Source organism: Meriones unguiculatus, chromosome 3, assembly GCF_030254825.1.
Source record: "Meriones unguiculatus strain TT.TT164.6M chromosome 3, Bangor_MerUng_6.1, whole genome shotgun sequence".
Lineage (NCBI taxonomy): Eukaryota > Metazoa > Chordata > Mammalia > Rodentia > Muridae > Meriones > Meriones unguiculatus.
This window is the reverse complement of record NC_083351.1, coordinates 46,816,637-46,824,126: the sequence shown is the minus strand read 5'-3', so window position 1 is coordinate 46,824,126 and position 7,490 is coordinate 46,816,637. Positions and strand designations below refer to the sequence as shown.

Here is a 7,490-nt window from a genome sequence, read left to right as displayed (position 1 = left end):
GATCTTCCTGCCTCTACCTTCTGAGTGCTGGGATTAAAGGCGTGCACCACCATAGCTGTTGAAAGGGTTTTAAGAAAGCCATAGTAAACTTTTTCTAAAATAAGACAGCAGCGTTGTCTTTGTTTTCTGCTGTGTAACAGTATTCGAGACAGGAAATTTGATAAAGTAACAAGAACATGGTATGAATTTCTGCTTGGCTTCTGGTGAGGGCCTAGTGCTGTGTTAGACATGATGGAGAGCTGAAGAGTCAGTGGACTCACGGTGGAGAGGCAGCATGAGGGAGGGGCTGGGCTTCCTTTACATCTCACAGCCTTCTCCTTTGGTAATTAACCGGATCTCTGGAGAAGCACACTGATCCTTCTTGCAGACCTATTCACCTCTGAAAGATCTAACCTTCCAATACTACCTTAATAGAGACCAGTTTTCCAACATTAATTTTGGAGAACACACAAAAGTACCACAGCTATCAACCCATCAGTCAATGAGAAGAAAGCTCTGAGTGGATCACAGATGTAGCATACAAGTGAATTAGGCTTTGAACTTGAAAATAACATGGTACTATTAAGAAAGTCTATGAAGCAGACTGAATTTGGTCCTTTGTTGTTACTTAACAAGTTATTTGCATGATCCTAGTCAGATCAAGTATCCCCCATCTATTTGCACCTCTAAAATAAGGAGGATGTTATCTTGCAGGTCTGAGGTCCTGCTTCTAATGAAGGCCTAAGAGACCCTCAGTGCCCACACGCCCACAGGAAGGTCTCAGTAGTGGTTACTCTAGTGGATTCTAGGCTGGAGGTTTTTCTAAAGACACCCAACAGCATCTCAGATAAGAGAAGACTTGCAGGTGTGAAAACCCCAACCCTGATCCAGCCTATCTATGAGACTATCCTAAGACATTTGTTCTCCAGGGAAATATTCCTGGATGAAGTGAAGCTGGTATATCCAGCAGGTGCCAGCACAGGCTAAGCATTCAGAAAGGCTGTCTGGTTTGACTTTCACATCCTTCCGTCCCTCAGTGTGACTCATAAAAGCCCAGACTTCCTTTCCTTTCATTCTGTCTCCCACAGATTTTTTTTTTTTTTTTTTTTTTTTTTGGCTTGTGACTCTCAGCCTGGGAAAAACACTCCTGCTTGTACTGCCAAGGGTCAATGAAGACTGACCTCTTGTAAGGAGACCTGGTCAAAAACCATGATCAGTGACTACATTTACACAGTGCTTTACAGTTTGCGGACTATGTTCTTAACCAGTAGTTAAGAACATTTGATAACTGCCCTGGCGAAGCAGCGTGATGTGAAGGGCTGGACTCTGGAGTCTCTAGGTCACTTTGCAGATTCTCAGCTCCACTTAGACAGATTGTCTTTGACAAGTGACAGGTTGTTTTTGACAACGACACATCACAGACTTAAGTTGCAAGTACTCACTCTCTAGAAATAGTTCACGGATGCTTAGCTCGTTAATACCATTAGTTCATTTTCTGTTTTCCTTTTGTGCTAAATCAAACCCAGAGATTTCTACCTGCTAGCCAAGCTCTCTAGCATGAAGCCACATCCCTAGCTTTCATGCTGTCATTTTTATCTCACTTATTTCACCAAGTGACTTCAGCTGTTCCCAGAATAACTGGCTTCCCCTAACAGGTCAAGCATCCCTCTCTTCCTGTATGTGCTCCCATCATCCCTTACAGCTCCTTTCTCCACACTCTTCTCAGCTGCTTGCCTATTCAAAGCTGGTACTGGGATTTCATTTATACTGTTTGGAATACTCACCACCTCCTCTGTCCTAGTAATTCTCCACCATCTTTCCAGTTGACCCGCTGTTGCTTGTCCCCATGCTCCTGGTTCGTTCTCTTCACACTCTGGTTGCAATGGTTTTGAGGACTGAGGTGGTACCTTTCCCTGTTGCTTTTCTCTTCAGACTGAATGTTCCCTGATGACAGAGACTGTGTGCATCTATGAAGTACCACATACATTTGCGGGGTACTATGTAAGTGCTGGTCTGAGTGCATACATGTTGTAGAATCTGTACGTACAGCTAACATCACCATAGGAAAGCATTGAGCCACTGATCTCAGAGGCTGTGAAGAGCCCAGGTTCCCACGCCCACTCCCCACATTCCCTGGGAACCGCCTCTAAGGCCACCAAACATTGTTGGGTGATATTTTAGACAAAAAGACAAAAGCTATTCATATGAATGAACCAGATCTCATATTTACAGTCCAGCACCGACTGCCAGTGGCCCCATGCAGCCAGTGTGCAAAGGCCTGCTTTGAATGTATCAGAAAAGACAAAATTACAGTATGACTGCCTTTGATGTCCCGTCTGTTTTGTCTTCCCAAATAAAAGAGAAACTGGCTCCAGGCTGATTTTTAAATGGCAAAAATAGACTAAATTCCAACCCTTAAATTATCAAAAGTGCCACATACTTGACAGGCAGCTGAGCAGAGAGCAGAAACCACCAAGTCAGTAATTAAATGAGCTTAAGTCAGATTAACAGAGACAGACATTCTTGTCTGGCGGTCACAGTAAAGCAGAGTCCGAGGAGCCTTGGATCTAGCTCTGGTGCCTGTGTGCGTCAGACTCAAGTTCTGATATATGACAACAGTTCCCCCATTTGTCCTCCTGGAAAGGCTCCAAGGCAGTGGTTCTCAACCTCCCTAACACCGTGACCTTTTCATACAGTTTCTCATGAGGTGCTGACCCCCAACCATAAAATTATTCTTGTTGCTACTTCATAACTGTAATTTTGCTTCTGTTATGAACTGTAATGCAAATAGATGATACACAGAATATCTGATATGCAACCCCAAAGGGGTCAAGACCCACATGGTAAGAACCACTGCTCCAAGGGGTGGAAGGAGGGCCCAGGTCAAAGGTAGGGCATAAGGTAGGTCCGAAAGGAGTCAGGATAAGGCTAGGGGGCTGGGTCTTCTCCTCTTCAGAATCTGTTTCCAGATTCTGTAAGAGGCCATGGAAGACACTCCTTTGTATAGACTGGTGCTTAGGAGCCCTTGTAATATTTTGACATAAATCATTATCTATTCACCCCCAAAATACTGCATGCTTACCACAGTGGCCAAAGCAAAGTCCGTAGAGAACCGCATGCTGGTGGTGGAAGGCAGACACAAAAAGTTAATGAATACATGATCGCCCAGGTGAGTGTAGCTGTCAGAGGCATAACTTCTGTGAAAGCAGGACGATGGAGCAATGGGGGTACAGGCTGAGGAGAAGCAGAGGAAATTGGAGTTGCTAGGTGTGTCTCTACGCATGTGCGTGCACACACATGTATATACACGCATGTGAAAGACAGCACTAATGTTGGGTACTTTCTTCAGTCATTCTCCATTGAACTCATTGCCAGCAAGCCCCCGGGGATCATTCTGTGATCAGCCTTCTCAGTGATGAGTTTACAGGCAGCCACGGGCACACCTGGCTTTTTATTTCAATCTGAGTCTGGGGAGACAGAGCCCAGATTCTCATGATTGTATTGCAAGCCCTTCACTGTCAAAACTGTATCCTGAGCTCTGGAGTTGCTATTTATTTTGGACACCAAAGGGAGGTTTCTCTGACAAGGTGATAATTGAACAGACATCTAAACAGGGAAGAGAATTACACTGAGTGTAAAGAGTTGGGGAAATGCTTAGCATGTCTTAGGGGAAGCAAAGGGTCTAGAGGAGCTAGATCAGGGCAAGCAAGGGGTGAGGGGTGGGTAGGCAAGGAAGTTGAAAAGAGATGGGGTTCAGATATCCGACATCCAGTGGATGCTGGCATTTTTCCTCCGTTAACAAGGAAGCCCTGAAAGATTTGGAACAGATACAGCATGGCTTTCAAGCGTCACTTGGGGTGTGGTGTTGAGAGTGATGTTGAGGGGCTAGGATGGAGTGGGAGACCTATCCTGAGACTAAGTGTCAACTCCACAGAGCCGCTGCTGGGGTCAGACTTGAAAGCGGGCTGATGGAACTGGTTGATGGCTTGAATGGAGGACATAGGAGGAAAGGATGTAAGGACAGCAATAAGGATTTTAGCCTTTCCATTTGGGAGGAACAGGTTTTGGGGGATGTACATCAAGTCGTTGTCTTTGGTTTTGCTAATCTGAGGTACTATTGACACTGATGAGGGTTTGAGGGCTCCGAGTTGTTATCTCATCTGAAGATAGGGATGAAGGACAAAACTGATGCTAAAAGCCTTTGGTACAGTTGGAGCTGGGAACAGCTTGCAAGGACAATTCAGAATCTGATGGCTTAAGGATGAATGAGCTGGGCATGCTGGCATCAGGACAGCTCCAGGTAGCAGGCACAAAGGTCAATGCAGCAACTGGAAACTGGTTCAAACTCCTGAGCACTTTTATGACACCCTTCCGGTGCCTTCCCTCCCACTGCCTCGGCTGGAAGAACAGAGTCACTGACCAGATTGAGAACTTACTCAGGCTTGAGCACCCCCACCCCCAAAGCCTGCTGGGAATAGCTGTAACGCCACCCTCTTCGGGGGATCGGTTGGCATCTTGTTTCTTCTTCCCCACTCAAGTTTCCTTTCTCCTGTTTCAATTGTTCCTGGCTGCAAATAAAAGTTTCCCCTATTTGTTTTTCCTTCTGTCTGCCCACTCTGTTCTTGGAGGGAGGGCAAGACAGGCATCTCACTGGAGAACAGACAATCTCAGTGCCATCATAACAGGTGCGACAAGCAGCAGAGCTCAGCATCTTTCTGCTTAGAAAACACTGACATGCTATTGACACGAAGTACAAATCCTTTCATGTATCAAAGAAGGCAAAGCTCATGGAAAGTCTGCTCACTGTCAGGGGATGCTATAGATGCTTTTGAATGGCTGCACAAGAGCCTGAAACTGGCGATGGAAAGCTGGCTTAGGGCTGCTGCTCTTAGTTCACAGAGGTGGGACCAGATCACTCTGGTCCTTGCAAGATTCCTGAATCGCATCCTGGAGGAAAGCTCTTGATAGATCTTTCTTTTTTTTTCTAATGAAGACATTACTATAATTTGGGGGGAAGAAGGCAGAGCTACAAATAAAGATGTTTTAGTCCATGCTCAACGTTTTATTTTTGTTCATTCCCTTGAAGAGCACTTTCTTGGCCAGGTTCACATCATAAACCAAGACATTGAAGGGTATAGGATACTTGCCAAGCACAAAGGCTCCTGAGAGCCTTCTTGCCCTACTTCTCATTTCCTGATCCGACATAGCAATCTTGGCTGGTGATGGAGGGCCTAGTTCTGACATCACAGCTGGCTTGATTGATGGATGTTAATGACCTGAAAGAAACCCCTGCTTTTAGCCAGGCATAGGAGTGCACACCTGTGACGCCTGTACCTGATAGATGCAGCAAGAAGATCAAGAGTTCAAAGTCCTCTTCAGTGACAGTGAGTTCTAGGCCTACATGTTACATTCTTCCTAAGCAAGATCTGACTTCAGCAAGAGTGCAGAGGCTTAAATTCCTGGTGGTGTATTGGCTTTTCCTGTGAATCAAGGCAGGTAGGTCCACAGTTCATTAGGCCCTAGCCTGCTCAACATTCAATATCTTTGCTCTTTGCATCATGGATTTAGTTCTTGAACAACACAGGAAAAGAGATGAGGAGGGGACGGCAAGGCTAGGGTATATGCTTATCCTGAAGCTGATTCAAACAGCCTCCTTGAAACCTCCTAACATTTCTGCGGCATGGATTGACTTACTGCTCAAGCATGAGGAAACTCAGTCATACAGAGATACTTTATAGGACACCCCACACCCTGTGCTAGGGTATCTCAGGCTCATTTCTTCAACATTAGAATAAATGATTTCCTTTTCCTTGTGTTCAGGATACAATGTAACACCTACTGCAACTGACATATGCCTGTCCCGTCCCTTGGTATGTGTAGGTTTCCTGCTACTAGGCCCCAGAGCAGAAGAGTTTTCTTTTGCTTCTTTTAAAATTAGGTATATTAATTATACCAAATGATGGGTCACATTATGACATTTTCATATATGCACTTATATAATGCCTTCCCATAGTATTTACCCTGTGACTGTCCTTATTTTCTGTGCATGCCACTGATCTCTTTCCTCTTCCCAAATGGTCTCCAGTCTGCTTTCATTTCCTTCCTTTCTTCTCCCCTCCCTCCCTCTCTTCCTTTCTTTCTCCTCAGTCTCTCTCTCTCTCTCTTTTAATGTGACCCAATGATTTTAACAAGGGTTGCTTTCAGGAGCATGGTGAGGGATTATTTACTGGGGCATGCCATCTTGCCAGTATCTACATCACTGAGAAAAATGCTCCCTTCTACCTTAGAACCCCTCAGCTGCCTACAGATCTTTAGTTAGAGTTGGGGCCTTGTGGCCCCATACTCATGGCAGGATAGAATGTCGATGGGCTCAATCTTGTACAAATCTTTATTTTTATTTTTCTTATTTACTTTTTATTCACAATCATAAACTTAACTCTGCAATCCAGCTAGACTTGGAGGGGAATGAGGAAAATATGGAACCCAAAGAATTTCAGTGAGAGCAGAGATTACAGGGTGCTACGAGCAAATGGGGTGGGGGTGCTCTCCTGAGCTACAGAAGGAGTGGTCTGGTGGGCAAGATGCCCACAAGTCAAAAGAACTAGAGTTGTCCACAGTCAGAAGTTGTGATCTTCTTGCTGGTCTTGCCATTCCTGGATCCAAAATGCTCCCTGAAGGTTCATGCCTTTGTTCACCTTCCCAAAGGCCACATGCGTGCCATCCAGCCCCTCAGCCTTGGCAGTGCAGACAAAAAACTGGGAACCGTTTGTGACCGTTTGTGTTTGGTCCAGCATTTGCCATGGATGAGATGCCAGGACCTCTATGCTTTAGGATGACGTTCTCAGCCTCAAATTTCTCCCTGTAGATGGACCTGCTGCCAGTGCTATTATGGCGTGTGAAATCACCGCCCTGGCACATGTATCCTGGAATAATTCTGTGTTGGAGGAACCCTTATATCCAAATCCTTTCTCCCCAGTACTCAGAGCACGAAAGTTCTCTGCTGTCTTTAGAACTTTGTCTGCAAACAGCTCAAAGGAGACATGGCCCAAGGCCTGGCCATCGGTCTCAATATTGAAGAACATGGTGGGTTGACCATGGCTGCAGCAACTGGTGACAGGGCATCTGCAAAGCCCTTGTACAAATCTTATGTAGGCAATCTCAGCTGATGTGAGTTCATGAGTGTATGGTATAGATCGCTTTGATTCTTCTGCCCTCATCCACTCCTTTTCCTTGATAACAAGGCATATCTACTTGCCCAGAACATAGTTACTTGGCCACACTTAGCTCAAGGAAGATTGATGTGTTAAACGGGCCATTTCTACCCTTAAAAATATGTTTTCAGATTATGAGACTGATGTGCTACCTAGTGCACTAAGGAGGTGTCTCAACCAGCCTTGACATCAGGGTTTGTGCCTAGTCTTACTGTAACTTGTCATGCTATGTTCCATTGATATCACTCGGAGGCCTGCTCATTTCCAAAGGGAAACAAAGGAGAAGAGGATCTGGAGTTG

General features: G+C 45.3%; 1 pseudogene; it reads right to left on the bottom strand.

Moving 5' to 3' along the window:
• Positions 1-6,580: 6,580 nt before the first annotated feature.
• LOC110541242 (peptidyl-prolyl cis-trans isomerase A-like) lies at positions 6,581-7,061 on the bottom strand (annotated as a pseudogene).
• Positions 7,062-7,490: the final 429 nt, after the last annotated feature.